The sequence below is a fragment of the Phyllobates terribilis genome, unplaced genomic scaffold (assembly GCF_046119375.1).
Source record: "Phyllobates terribilis strain yellow unplaced genomic scaffold, ASM4611937v1 Scaffold_4__5_contigs__length_816908805, whole genome shotgun sequence".
NCBI classification, from domain to species: Eukaryota; Metazoa; Chordata; class Amphibia; order Anura; family Dendrobatidae; genus Phyllobates; species Phyllobates terribilis.
The window spans coordinates 330,546,848-330,563,757 of NW_027362764.1; positions in this window are offsets into that span (position 1 = coordinate 330,546,848).

Genomic DNA, 16,910 nt, shown 5'->3' on the forward strand with positions numbered 1-16,910 from the left:
CACGTGGGGCCCCCTTGACATGCGACGTTCATTTGGGGCCCCCATGACATGTGGCATGCATGGGGGCTCCCATTACATGCGGCATGCATTTGGAGCCTCCATGACATGCGGTATGAATGTGGGGAACCCATGACATGCGCCATGCATGTGGGGCCCCTATGACATGCGGCATGCATTTGGGGCCCCCATGATATGCGGCACGCATTTGGGTCCCCCATGACATGCGCATGCATGTGAGACCCCCATGAAAAGCGCCATGCATGTGGGACCCCTATGACATTCGACATGCATTTGTGGGCCCCAAGACATGCTGCATGCATTTGGGGGGCCCAATGACATGCGGCATGCATTTGGGGACCCCATGACATGCGGCAAGCATTTGGGTCCCCATGACATGCGGCATGCATGTGGGGCCCCCAAATGCATGCCGCATGTCATGGGGGCCTCCATGACATGCGGCATGCATGTGGGTCCCCATGACATGCGTCATGCACGTGGGGCCCCCTTGACATGCGACATTCATTTGGGGCCCCCATGACATGTGGCATGCATTTGGGGCCCCCATGACATGTGGTATGCACGTGGGGCCCCTATGACATGCCGCATGCATTTATGGCCCCCATGACATGTGGCATGCATTTGGGTCCCCCATGAAATGCGGCATGCACGTGGGGCCCCCTGTACATGCGGCATGCATTTGGGGCCCCCTTGACATGCGACATTCATTTGGGGCCCCCATGACATGCGGCATGCATTTGGGTCCCCCATGAAATGCGGCATGCACGTGGGGCCCCCAGTTCATGCGGCATGCATTTGGGGCCCCCATGACATGTGGTATGCACATGGGGCCCCTATGACATGCTGCATGCATTTGGGGTGCCCAAGACATGTGGCATGCACGTGGGGCCCCTATGACATGCCACATGCTTTTGGGGCCCCCATTACATGTGGCATGCACATGGGGCCCCCATGACATGCGGCATGCATTTGGGGGCCCCATTACATGCGGCATGCACGTGGAGCCCCAATGACATGATGCATGCATTTGGGGCCCCCATGACATGCTGCATGCACGTGGGGCCCCCATTACATGCGGCATGCATTTGGGGCCCCCATGACATGCAGCATGCACGTGGGGCCCCCATTACATGCGGCATGCATTTGGGGCCCCAATGACATGCGGCATGCATGTGGGGCACCGATGACATGTGCCATGTACGTGGGGCCCCTATGACATGCGGTATGCACATGGGGCCCTCATGACATGCATCATGCATTTGGGGCCAATGTGACATGCGGCATGCATTTGGGGCCCCCATGACATGCGGCATGCATGTGGGACCCCCATTACATGCGGCATGCATTTGGGGCCCCAATGACATGCGGCATGCATGTGGGGCACCGATGACATGTGCCATGTACGTGGGGCCCCTATGACATGCGGTATGCACATGGGGCCCTCATGACATGCATCATGCATTTGGGGCCAATGTGACATGCGGCATGCATTTGGGGCCCCCATGACATGCGGCATGCATGTGGGACCCCCATGATATGCGGCATGCATGTGGGACCCCCATGATATGCGGCATGCATTTGGGGCCCCCATGACTTGAGGCATGCATTTGGGGCCCCCAATACATGCGGCATGCATGTTGGGCCCCCTTGACATGCGGCATGCATTTATGGCCCCCATGACATGCGGCAAGCTTTTGGGCCCCATGAAATGCGCCATGCATGTGGGGCCCCCATGACATGCGGCATGCATTTGGGTCCCCCATGAAATGCGGCATGCACGTGGGGCCCCCAGTACATGCGGCATGCATTTGGGGCCCCCATGACATGTGGTATGCACGTGGGGCCCCTATGACATGCTGCATGCATTTGGGGTGCCCAAGACATGCGGCATGCACGTGGGGCCCCTATGACATGCCACATGCTTTTGGGGCCCCCATTACATGTGGCATGCACATGGGGCCCCCATGACATGCTGCATGCATTTGGGGCCCCCATGACTTGAGGCATGCATTTGAATCCCCCATTACATGCGGCATGCACGTGGGGCCCCTATGACATGCGGCATGCATTTGGGCCCCCATGACATGCGGAATGCCTGCGGGGCCCCCATGACATGCGGCATGCATGCAGGGCCCTCATGACATGCTGCATGAATTTGGGGCCCCCAATACATGCGGCATGCACGTTGGGCCCCCTTGACATTCGACATTCATGTGGGGCTCCCATGACATGCGGCATGCATGTGGCCCCCAATGATATGCGGCATGCACGTGGGGCCCCATGACATGCTGCATGCATTTGGGGCCCCCATGATATGCGGCATGCATTTGGGCCCCCATGACATGCGGCAAGCACGTGGGGCCCCAATGACATGCAGCATGCACGTGGGACCCCCATGACATGCGGCATGCATGTGGGGGCCCCATGACATGTGGTATGCACGTGGGGCCCCTATGACATGCCGCATGCATTTGGAGCCCCCATGACATGCTGCATGCATGTGGGACCCCCATTACATGATGCATGCAAGTGGGGCCCCCATGACATGCGGCATGCATGTGGGCCCCCCAAGACATGTGGCATGCACGTGGGGCCCCCATGACATGATGCATGCATTTGGGGCCCCCATGACATGCGGCATGCACGTGGGGCCCCCATTACATGCGGCATGCATTTGTGGGCCCCAAGACATGCTGCATGCATTTGGGGGGCCCAATGACATGCGGCATGCATTTGGGGACCCCATGACATGCGGCAAGCATTTGGGTCCCCATGACATGCGGCATGCATGTGGGGCCCCCAAATGCATGCCGCATGTCATGGGGGCCTCCATGACATGCGGCATGCATGTGGGTCCCCATGACATGCGTCATGCACGTGGGGCCCCCTTGACATGCGACATTCATTTGGGGCCCCCATGACATGTGGCATGCATTTGGGGCCCCCATGACATGTGGTATGCACGTGGGGCCCCTATGACATGCCGCATGCATTTATGGCCCCCATGACATGTGGCATGCATTTGGGTCCCCCATGAAATGCGGCATGCACGTGGGGCCCCCTGTACATGCGGCATGCATTTGGGGCCCCCTTGACATGCGACATTCATTTGGGGCCCCCATGACATGTGGCATGCATGGGGGCTCCCATTACATGCGGCATGCATTTGGGGCCTCCATGACATGCGGTATGAATGTGGGGCCCCCATGACATGCGCCATGCATGTGGGGCCACTATGACATGCGGCATGCATTTGGGGCCCCCATGATATGTGGCACGCATTTGGGGCCCCCATGACAAGCGCATGCATGTGGGACCCCCATGAAATGTGCCATGCATGTGGTACCCCTATGACATGCGGCATGCATTTGTGGGCCCCAAGACATGCTGCATGCATTTGGGGGGCCCCATGACATGCGGCATGCACGTGGGGCCCCTATGACATGCCGCATGCATTTATGGCCCCCATGACATGCGGCATGCACGTGGGGCCCCCTTGACATGCGACATTCATTTGGGGCCCCCATGACATGTGGCATGCATGGGGGCTCCCATTACATGCGGCATGCATTTGGGGCCTCCATGACATGCGGTATGAATGTGGGGCCCCCATGACATGCGCCATGCACGTGGGGCCCCTATGACATGCTGCATGCATTTGGGGGCCCCAATGACATGCTGCATGCATTTGGGGCCCCCATGACATGCGGCATGCACGTGGGGCCCCCATTACATGCGGCACGCATTGGGGGCCCCCGTGACATGCGGCATGCACGCGGGGCCCCCATTACATGCGGCATGCATTTGGGGCCCCAATGACATGCGGCATGCTTGTGGGGCACCCATGACATGCGGCATGCATTTGTGGGCCCCAAGACATGCGGCATGCATGTGGCACCCTCATGACATGCGGCATGCATTTTGGGCCCCCATGACATGCGACATGCACGTGGGGCCCCCATGACATGCGGCATGCAAGTGGGACCCCCATGACATGCGGCATGCATTTGGGGGCCCCATGACATGCAGCATGCACGTGGGGCCCTCATGACATGCAGCATGCATTTGGGGACCCCGTGACATGCGGCATGCATTTGGGTCCCCCATGAAATGTGTCATGCATGTGGGGCCCCCAGGACATGCGGCATGCATTTGGTTCCCCCATGACATGTGGTATGCATGTGGGACCCCCATGACATGCGTCATGCATTTGGATCCCCCATTACATGCTGCATGCAAGTGGTTCCCCCATGACATGCGGCATGCATGTGGGGCCCCCATGACATGCGGCATGCACGTGGGACCCCCATGACATGCTCCATGCATTTGGGGCCCCCATGATATGCGGCACGCATTTGGGGCCCCCATGACATGCGGCATGCATGTGGGCCCCCATGACATGTGGCATGCACGTGGGGCCCCCATGACATGCTCCATGCATTTGGGGCCCCCATGATATGCGGCACGCATTTGGGGCCCCCATGACATCGCATGCATGTGGGGCCCCCATGAAATGTGCCATGCATGTGGGGCCCCTATGACATGCGGCATGCATTTGTGGGCCCCAACACATGCTGCATGCATTTGGAGGCCCCATAACATGCGGCATGCACGTGGGGCCCCCATGACATGCGACATGCATTTGGGGCCCCCATGACATGCGGCATGCATTTGGGTCCCCCATGAAATGCGGCATGCACGTGGGCCCCCCAGTACATGCGGCATGCATTTGGGGCCCCCATGACATGTGGTATTCACGTGGGGCCCCCATGACATGCCGCATGAATTTGGGGCCCCCATGACATGCTCCATGCATGTGGGCCCCTATGACATGCGGCATGCATTTGTGGCCCCCGTAACATGAGGCATGCACGTGGGGCCCCCATGACATGCGGCAAGCACGTTGGGCCCCAATGACATGCAGCATGCATGTGGGACCCCCATGACATGCGGAATGCACGTGAGGCCCCCATGACATGTGGAATGCCTGCGGGGCCCCAATGACATGCAGCATGCATGCGGGGCCCTCTTGACATGCGGCATGCATTTGAGGCTCCCAATATATGCGGCATACAAGTGGGGCCCCCATGATATGTGACATGCATTTGGATCCCCCATTACATGCGGCATGCATGTGGGGCCCCCATGACATGCACAATGCATGTTGGGCCCCTATGACATGCTGCATGCATTTGGGGCCCCCATGACTTGAGGCATGCATTTGGGGCCCCCGTGACATGCGGCATGCATGTAGGGCCCCCATGAAATGCGCCATGCATGTGGGACCCCCATGACATGCGGCATGCATTTGAATCCCCCATTACTTGCGGCATGCATGTGGGGCCCCCATGACATGCACAATGCATGTTGGGCCCCTATGACATGCTGCATGCATTTGGGGCCCCCATGACTTGAGGCATGCATTTGGGGCCCCCATGACATGCGGCATGCATGTAGGGCCCCCATGAAATGCGCCATGCATGTGGGACCCCCATGACATGCGGCATGTATTTGAATCCCCCATTACATGCGGCATGCACGTGGGGCTCCCATGACATGCGGCATGCATTTGGGGCCCCCATGTCATGCGGAATGCACGTGGGGCCCCTATGACATGCGACATGAATTTGGGAGCCCCATTACATGCGGCATGCACGTGGAGCCCCCATGACATGCGTCATGCATTTGGGCCCCCATGACATGCGGCATGCATTTGGGGCCTGCATAACATGCTGCACGCATTTGGGGTACCTGAGACATGCGGCATGCAATTTGGGGCCCCCAATACATGCGGCATGCACGTGAGGCCCCCATGACATGCGGCATGCACGTGAGGCACCCATGACATGCGGAATGCCTGCGGGGCCCCCATGATATGCGGCATGCATTTGGTGCCCCCATGACATGCAGCATGCATGTGTGACCCCCCATGACATGCGGCATGCATTTGAATCCCCCATTACATGCGGCATGCAGGTGGTTCCCCCATGACATGTGGCATGCAGGTGGTTCCCCCATGACATGCGGCATGCATTTGGGGCCCCCAATACATGCGGCATGCACGTTGGGCCTCCATGACATGCTGCATGCATGTGGGACCCCTATGACATGCGGCATGCATTTGAGGGCGCCAAGACATGCTGCATGCATTTGGGGGGCCCCATGACATGTGGCATGCACGTGGGGCCCCCATGACATGCGCATGCATGTGGGACCCCATGAAATGCGCCATGCATGTGGGACCCCTATGACATGCGGCATGCATTTGTGGGCCCCAAGACATGCGGCATGCATTTGGGGGCCCATGACATGCGGCATGCATTTGGGGCCCCCATGACATGCGGCATGCATTTGGGGCCCCATGACATGCAGCATGCATGTGGGACCCCCATGACATGCGGCATGCATTTGAATCCCCCATTACATGCGGCATGCAGGTGGTTCCCCCATGACATGCGGCATGCAGGTGGTTCCCCCATGACATGCGTCATGCATTTGGGGCCCCCAATACATGCGGCATGCACGTTGGGCCCCCATGACATGCTGCATGCATTTGGGGCCCCCATGATATGGGGCACGCACTTGGGGCCCCCATGCCATGCAGCATGCACGTGGGCCCACCCAGTACATGCGGCATTCATTTGGGGCCCCCATGACATGTGGTATGCACGTGGGGCCCCTATGACATGCCGCATGCATTTATGGCCCCCATGACATGTGGCATGCATGTGGGACCCCTATGACATGCGGCATGCATTTGAGGGCGCCAAGACATGCTGCATGCATTTGGGGGGCCCCATGACATGCGGCATGCACGTGGGGCTTCCATGACATGCGGCATGCATTTGGGGCCCCATGACATGCAGCATGCACGTGGGCCCACCCAGTACATGCGGCATGCATTTGGGGCCCCCATGACATGTGGTATGCACGTGGGGCCCCTATGACATGCCGCATGCATTTATGGCCCCCATGACATGTGGCATGCATTTGGGTCCCCCATGAAATGCGGCATGCACGTGGGGCCCCCTGTACATGCGGCATGCATTTGGGGCCCCCTTGACATGCAACATTCATTTGGGGCCCCCATGACATGTGGCATGCATGGGGGCTCCCATTACATGCGGCATGCATTTGGGGCCTCCATGACATGCGGTATGAATGTGGGGCCCCCATGACATGCGCCATGCATGTGGGGCCACTATGACATGTGCATGCATTTGGGGCCCCCATGATATGCGGCACGCATTTGGGGCCCCCATGACATGCGCATGCATGTGGGACCCCCATGAAATGCGCCATGCATGTGGTACCCCTATGACATGCGGCATGCATTTGTGGGCCCCAAGACATGCTGCATGCATTTGGGGGGCCCCATGACATGCGGCATGCACGTGGGGCCCCTATGACATGCCGCATGCATTTATGGCCCCCATGACATGCGGCATGCACGTGGGGCCCCCTTGACATGCGACATTCATTTGGGGCCCCCATGACATGTGGCATGCATGGGGGCTCCCATTACATGCGGCATGCATTTGGGGCCTCCATGACATGCGGTATGAATGTGGGGCCCCCATGACATGCGCCATGCACGTGGGGCCCCTATGACATGCTGCATGCATTTGGGGGCCCCAATGACATGCTGCATGCATTTGGGGCCCCCATGACATGCGGCATGCACGTGGGGCCCCCATTACATGCGGCATGCATTTGGGGCCCCCGTGACATGCGGCATGCACGCGGGGCCCCCATTACATGCGGTATGCATTTGGGGCCCCAATGACATGCGGCATGCATGTGGGGCACCCATGACATGCGGCATGCATTTGTGGGCCCCAAGACATGCGGCATGCATGTGGCGCCCTCATGACATGCGGCATGCATTTTGGGCCCCCATGACATGCGACATGCACGTGGGGCCCCCATGACATGCGGCATGCAAGTGGGGCCCCCATGACATGCGGCATGCATTTGGGGGCCCCATGACATGCAGCATGCACGTGGGGCCCTCATGACATGCAGCATGCATTTGGGGACCCCGTGACATGCGGCATGCATTTGGGTCCCCCATGAAATGTGTCATGCATGTGGGGCCCCCAGGACATGCGGCATGCATTTGGTTCCCCCATGACATGTGGTATGCATGTGGGACCCCCATGACATGCGTCATGCATTTGGATCCCCCATTACATGCTGCATGCAAGTGGTGCCCCCATGACATGCTGCATGCATTTGGGGCCCCCATGATATGCGGCACGCATTTGGGGGCCCCATGAAATGCGCCATGCATGTGGGGCCCCTATGACATGCGCCATGCATTTGTGGGCCCCAAGACATGTGGCATGCACATGGGGTCCCCATGAAATGCGGCATTTATTTGGGGCCCCCATGACATGTTGAATGCCTGCGGGGACCCCGTGACATGCGGCATGCATGTGGGGCCCCCATGAAATGCGGCATTTATTTGGGGCCCCCATGACATGTGGAATGCCTGCGGGGCCCCCGTGACATGCGGCATGCACGTGGTGCCACAATGACATGCAGCATGCACGTGGGGCCCACATGACATGCGGAATGCACGTGAGTCCCCCATGACATGCGGAATGCCTGCGGGGCCCCAATGACATGTGGCATGCATGTGGGACCCCCATGACATGCGGCATGCATTTGAATCCCCCATTACATGCGGCATGCACGTGGGGCCCCCATGACATGCGGCATGCATTTGCTGCCCCCATGTCATGTGGAATGCACGTGGGGCCCCTATGACATGCGACATGAATTTAGGAGCCCCATTACATGCGGCATGCACGTGGAGCCCCCATGACATGCGTCATGTATTTGGGCCCCCATGACATGCGGCATGCATTTGGGGCCTGCATAACATGCTGCATGCATTTGGGGTACCTGAGACATGCGTCATGCAGTTGGGGCCCCCAATACATGCGGCATGCATGTGAGGCCCCCATGACATGCGGCATGCACGTGAGGCCCCCATGACATGCGGAATGCCTGCGGGGCCCCCATGATATGCGGCATGCATTTGGGGCCCCCATGACATGAGGCATGCATGTGGGACCCCCATGACATGCGGCATGCATTTGAATCCCCCATTACATGCGGCATGCAGGTGGATCCCCCATGACATGCGGCATGCAGGTGGGACCCCTGTGACATGCGGCATGCATTTGAGGGCACCAAGACATGCTGCATGCATTTGGGGGGCCCCATGACATGCGGCATGCACGTGGGGCCCCCATGAAATGCGGCATGCATTTGGGGCCCCCATGACATGCGGAATGCCTGCGGGGACCCCGTGACATGCGGCATGCATGTGGGGCCCCCATGAAATGCGGCATTTATTTGGGGCCCCCATGACATGTGGAATGCCTGCGGGGCCCCCGTGACATGCGGCATGCACGTGGTGCCACAATGACATGCAGCATGCACGTGGGGCCCACATGACATGCGGAATGCACGTGAGTCCCCCATGACATGCGGAATGCCTGAGGGGCCCCAATGACATGTGGCATGCATGTGGGAACCCCATGACAAGCGGCATGCATTTGAATCCCCCATTACATGCGGCATGCACGTGGGGCCCCCATGACATGCGGCATGCATTTGCGGCCCCCATGTCATGCGGAATGCACGTGGGGCCCCTATGACATGCGACATGAATTTGGGAGCCCCATGACATGCGGCATGCATTTGGGGCCTGAATAACATGCTGCATGCATTTGGGGTACCTGAGACATGCGTCATGCAGTTGGGGCCCCCAATACATGCGGCATGCATGTGAGGCCCCCATGACATGCGGCATGCACGTGAGGCCCCCATGACATGCGGAATGCCTGCGGGGCCCCCATGATATGCGGCATGCATTTGGGGCCCCCATGAAATGAGGCATGCATGTGGGACCCCCATGACATGCGGCATGCATTTGAATCCCCCATTACATGCGGCATGCAGGTGGTTCCCCCATGACATGCGACATGCAGGTGGGACCCCTGTGACATGCGGCATGCATTTGAGGGCACCAAGACATGCTGCATGCATTTGGGGGGCCCCATGACATGCGGCATGCACGTGGGGCCCCCATGAAATGCGGCATGAATTTGGGGCCCCCATGACATGCGGAATGCCTGCGGGGCCCCCATGACATGCGGCATGCACGTGGGGCCCCCATGACATGCGGCATGCATTTGGGGCCCCCATGACATGCAGCATGCATTTGGGGCCCCCATGACATGCAGTATGCACGTGGGGCCCCCATGACATGCGGCATGCATTTGTGGGCCCCAAGACATGCTGCATGCATTTGGCGGCCCCATGACATGTAGCATGCATTTGCGTCCCCCATGAAATGCGGCATGCACGTGGGGCCCCCTGTACATGCGGCATGCATTTGGGGCCCCATGACATGCGGCATGCACGTGGGGCCCCCTTTGACATGCGACATTCATTTGGGGCCCCCATGACATGTGGCATGCATGGGGGCTCCGATTACATGCGGCATGCATTTGGGGCCTCCATGACATGCGGTATGAATGTGGGGCCCCCATGACATGCGCCATGCATGTGGGGCCCCTATGACATGCGGCATGCATTTGGGGCCCCATGAAATGCGCCATGCATGTGGGACCCCCATGAAATGCGCCATGCATGTGGGACCCCTATGACATGCGGCATGCATTTGTGGGCCCCAAGACATGCTGCATGCATTTGGGGGGCCCCATGACATGCGGCATGCATTTGGGGCCCCCATGACATGCGGCATGCATTTGGGGCCCCCATGACATGCGGCATGCACGTGGGGCCCCCTTGACATGCGACATTCATTTGGGGCACCCATGACATGTGGCATGCATGTGGGGCTCCCATGACATGCGGCATGCATTTATGGCCCTCATGACATGCGGCAAGCATTTGGCCCCCCATGACATGCGGCATGCATGTGGGGCCCCCAAATGCATTCCGCATGTCATGGGGGCCTCCATGACATGCGGCATGCATGTGGGTCCCCATGACATGCGTCATGCACGTGGGGCCCCCTTGACATGCGGCATTTATTTGGGGCCCCATGACATGTGGAATGCCTGCGGGGCCCCCGTGACATGAGGCATGCACTTTGGGCATCCATGACATGCGACATGCATTTATGGCCTCTTGACATGCGGCATGCATTTGGGCCCTCATGAAATGCGCCATGCACGTGTGGCCCCCATGACATGCGGCATGCATTTGGGGGCCCCATGACATTTGGCATGCATGTGGGGCTCCCATGACATGCGGCATGCATTTATGGCCCTCATGACATGCGGCAAGCATTTGGGCCCCCATGACATGCGGCATGCATGTGGGGCCCCCAAATGCATGCCGCATGTCATGGGGGCCTCCATGACATGCAGCATGCATGTGGGTCCCCATGACATGCGTCATGCACGTGGGGCCCCATTGACATGCGACATTCATTTGGGGCCCCCATGACATGTGGCATGCATGTGGGGCCCCCATGACATGCGGCATGCATTTGGGGCCCCCATGACATGTGGTATGCACGTGGGGCCCCTATGACATGCGGCATGCATGTAGGGCCCCCATGACATGCACCATGCATGTGGGGCCCCTATGACATGCTGCGTGCATTTGGGGCCCCCATGACTTGAGGCATGCATTTGGGGCCCCCATGACATGCGGCATGCATGTAGGGCCCCCATGAAATGCGCCATGCATGTGGGGCCCCTATGACATGCGGCATGCATTTGTGGGCCCCAAGACATGTGGCATGCACATGGGGCCCCCATGAAATGCGGCATTTATTTGGGGCCCCCATGACATGTGTAATGCCTGCGGGGCCCCCGTGACATGCACCATGCACGTGGGGCCCCCATGACATGCGGCATGCATTTGGGGGCCCCATGACATGCGGCATGCATGTGGGGCCCAAATGCTTGCCGCATGTCATGGGGGCCTCCATGACATGTGGCATGCATTTGGGGCCCCCATGACATGCTCCATGGATGTGGGGCCCCTATGACATGCGGCATGCATTCGTGTCCCCCGTAACATGAGGCATGCACGCGGGGCCCCCATGACATGCGGCAAGCACGTGGGGCCCCAATGACATGCAGCATGCACGTGGGACCCCCATGACATGCGGAATGCACGTGAGGCCCCCATGACATGCGGAATGCCTGCGGGGCCCCAATGACATGCGGCATGCACGTGAGGCCCCCATGACATGCGGAATGCCTGCGGGGCCCCAATGACATGTGGCATGCATGCGGGGCCCTCATGACATGCTGCATGCATTTGAGGCCCCCAATATATGCGGCATGCATGTGGGGCCCCCATGGTATGTGGCATGCATTTGGGGCCCCCATGACTTGAGGCATGCATGTGGGGCCCCCATGACATGCACCATGCATGTGGGGCCCCTATGACATGCTGCATGCATTTGGGGCCCCCATGACTTGAGGCATGCATTTGGGGCCCCCATGACATGCGGAATGCCTGCGGGGCCCCAATGACATGTGGCATGCATGTGGGACCCCCATGACATGCGGCATGCATTTGAATCCCCCATTACATGTGGCATGCACGTTGGGCCCCATGACATGCGGCATGCATTTGGGGCCCCCATGACATGCGGAATGCACGTGGGGCCCCTATGACATGCGACATGAATTTGGGAGCCACATTACATGCGGCATGCACGTGGAGCCCCCATGACATGCGTCATGCATTTGGGCCCCCATGACATGCGGCATGCATTTGGGGCCCAAATGCTTGCCGCATGTCATGGGGGCCTCCATGACATGTGGCATGCATGTGGGGCTCCCATGACATGCGGCATGCATTTATGGCCCTCATGACAAGCGGCAAGCATTTGGGCCCCCATGACATGCGGCATGCATGTGGGGCCCCCATGACATGCAGCATGCATTTGGGGGCCCCATGGCATGCGGCATGCATGTGGGGCCCAAATGCTTGCCGCATGTCATGGGGGCCTCCATGACATTTGGCATTCATGTGGGTCCCCATGACATGCGTCATGCACGTGGGTCCCCCTTGACATGCGACATTCATTTGGGGCCCCCATGACATGTGGCATGCATGTGGGGCTCCCATGACATGCGGCATGCATTTGGGGCCCCCATGACATGTGGTATGCACGTGGGGCCCCTATGACATGCCGCATGCATTTGGGGCCCCCATGACATGCTCCATGCATGTGGGGCCCCTATGACATGCGGCATGCATTTGTGGCCCCCGTAACATGAGGCATGCACATGGGGCCCCCATGACATGCGGCAAGCACGTGGGGCCCCAATGACATGCAGCATGCACGTGGGACCCCCATGACATGCGGAATGCACGTGAGGCCCCCATGACATGCGGAATGCCTGCGGGGCCCCAATGACATGTGGCATGCATGCGGGGCCCTCATGACATGCGGCATGCATTTGAGGCCCCCAATATATGCGGCATGCATGTGGGGCCCCCATGATATGTGGCATGCATTTGGGGCCCCCATGACTTGAGGCATGCATGTGGGGCCCCCATGACATGCACCATGCATGTGGGGCCCCTATGACATGCTGCATGCATTTGGGGCCCCCATGACTTGAGGCATGCATTGGGGGCCCCCATGACATGCGGCATGCATGTAGGGCCCCCATGAAATGCGCCATGCATGTGGGGCCCCTATGACATGCGGCATGCATTTGTGGGCCCCAAGACATGTGGCATGCACATGGGGTCCCCATGAAATGCGCCATTTATTTGGGGCCCCCATGACATGTGGAATGCCTGCGGGGCCCCCGTGACATGCGACATGCACGTGGGGCCACAATGACATGCAGCATGCACGTGGGGCCTGCATAACATGCTGCATGCATTTGGGGTACCTGAGACATGCGGCATGCAGTTGGGGCCCCCATGACATGCTGCATGCATTTGGGGCCCCCATGATATGGGGCACGCACTTGGGGCCCCCATGCCATGCGGCATGCATGTGGGACCCCTATGACATGCGGCATGCATTTGAGGGCGCCAAGACATGCTGCATGCATTTGGGGGGCCCCATGACATGCGGCATGCACGTGGGGCTTCCATGACATGCGGCATGCATTTGGGGCCCCATGACATGCAGCATGCACGTGGGCCCACCCAGTACATGCGGCATGCATTTGGGGCCCCCATGACATCTGGTATGCACGTGGGGCCCCTATGACATTCCGCATGCATTTATGGCCCCCATGACATGTGGCATGCATTTGGGTCCCCCATGAAATGCGGCATGCACGTGGGGCCCCCTGTACATGCGGCATGCATTTGGGGCCCCCTTGACATGCGACATTCATTTGGGGCCCCCATGACATGTGGCATGCATGGGGGCTCCCATTACATGCGGCATGCATTTGGGGCCTCCATGACATGCGGTATGAATGTGGGGCCCCCATGACATGCGCCATGCATGTGGGGCCACTATGACATGTGGCATGCATTTGGGGCCCCCATGATATGCGGCACGCATTTGGGGCCCCCATGACATGCGCATGCATGTGGGACCCCCATGAAATGCGCCATGCATGTGGTACCCCTATGACATGCGGCATGCATTTGTGGGCCCCAAGACATGCTGCATGCATTTGGGGCCCCAATGACATGCGGCATGCATGTGGGGCACCCATGACATGCGGCATGCATTTGTGGGCCCCAAGACATGCGGCATGCATTTGGGGCCCCAATGACATGCGGCATGCATGTGGGGCACCCATGACATGCGGCATGCATTTGTGGGCCCCAAGACATGCGGCATGCATGTGGCGCCCTCATGACATGCGGCATGCATTTTGGGCCCCCATGACATGCGACATGCACGTGGGGCCCCCATGACATGCGGCATGCAAGTGGGGCCCCCATGACATGCGGCATGCATTTGGGGGCCCCATGACATGCAGCATGCACGTGGGGCCCTCATGACATGCAGCATGCATTTGGGGACCCCGTGACATGCGGCATGCATTTGGGTCCCCCATGAAATGTGTCATGCATGTGGGGCCCCCAGGACATGCGGCATGCATGTGGGGCCCCCATGACATGCGGCATGCACGTGGTACCCCCATGACATGCGTCATGCATTTGGATCCCCATTACATGCTGCATGCAAGTGGGGCCCCCATGACATGCGGCATGCATGTGGGCCCCCATGACATGTGGCATGCACGTGGGGCACCCATGACATGCTGCATGCATTTGGGGCCCCCATGATATGCGGCACGCATTTGGGGCCCCCATGACATCGCATGCATGTGGGACCCCCATGAAATGCGCCATGCATGTGGGGCCCCTATGACATGCGGCATGCATTTGTGGGCCCCAACACATGCTGCATGCATTTGGAGGCCCCATAACATGCGACATGCATTTGGGGCCCCCATGACATGCGGCATGCACGTGGGGCCCCCATGACATGCGACATGCATTTGGGGCCCCCATGACATGCGGCATGCATTTGGGTCCCCCATGAAATGCGGCATGCACGTGGGGCCCCCAGTACATGCGGCATGCATTTGGGGCCCCCATGACATGTGGTATGCACGTGGGGCCCCTATGACATGCTGCATGCATTTGGGGTGCCCAAGACATGCGGCATGCACGTGGGGCCCCTATGACATGCCACATGCTTTTGGGGCCCCCATTACATGTGGCATGCACATGGGGCCCCCATGACATGCGGCATGCATTTGGGGGCCCCATTACATGCGACATGCACGTGGAGCCCCAATGACATGATGCATGCATTTGGGGCCCCCATGACATGCTGCATGCACGTGGGGCCCCCATTACATGCGGCATGCATTTGGGGCCCCCATGACATGCAGCATGCACGTGGGGCCCCCATTACATGCGGCATGCATTTGGGGCCCCAATGACATGCGGCATGCATGTGGGGCACCGATGACATGTGCCATGTACGTGGGGCCCCTATGACATGCGGTATGCACATGGGGCCCTCATGACATGCATCATGCATTTGGGGCCAATGTGACATGCGGCATGCATTCGGGGCCCCCATGACATGCGGCATGCATGTGGGACCCCCATGATATGCGGCATGCATGTGGGACCCCAATGATATGCGGCATGCATTTGGGGCCCCCATGACTTGAGGCATGCATTTGGGGCCCCCAATACATGCGGCATGCACGTTGGGCCCCCTTGACATGCGGCATGCATTTATGGCCCCCATGACATGCGGCAAGCTTTTGGGCCCCATGACATGCGGCATGCATGGGGTGCCCCCATGACATGCGCATGCATGTGGGGCCCCCATGAAATGCGCCATGCATGTGGGGCCCCCATGACATGCGGCATGCATTTGGGTCCCCCATGAAATGCGGCATGCACGTGGGGCCCCCAGTACATGCGGCATGCATTTGGGGCCCCCATGACATGTGGTATGCACGTGGGGCCCCTATGACATGCTGCATGCATTTGGGGTGCCCAAGACATGCGCCATGCATGTGGGGCCCCTATGACATGCCACATGCTTTTGGGGCCCCCATTACATGTGGCATGCACATGGGGCCCCCATGACATGCGGCATGCATTTGGGGCCCCCATGACTTGAGGCATGCATTTGAATCCCCCATTACATGCGGCATGCACGTGGGGCCCCTATGACATGCGGCATGCATTTGGGCCCCCATGACATGCGGAATGCCTGCGGGGCCCCCATGACATGCGGCATGCATGCAGGGCCCTCATGACATGCTGCATGAATTTGGGGCCCCCAATACATGCGGCATGCACGTTGGGCCCCCTTGACATTCGACATTCATGTGGGGCTCCCATGACATGCGGCATGCATGTGGCCC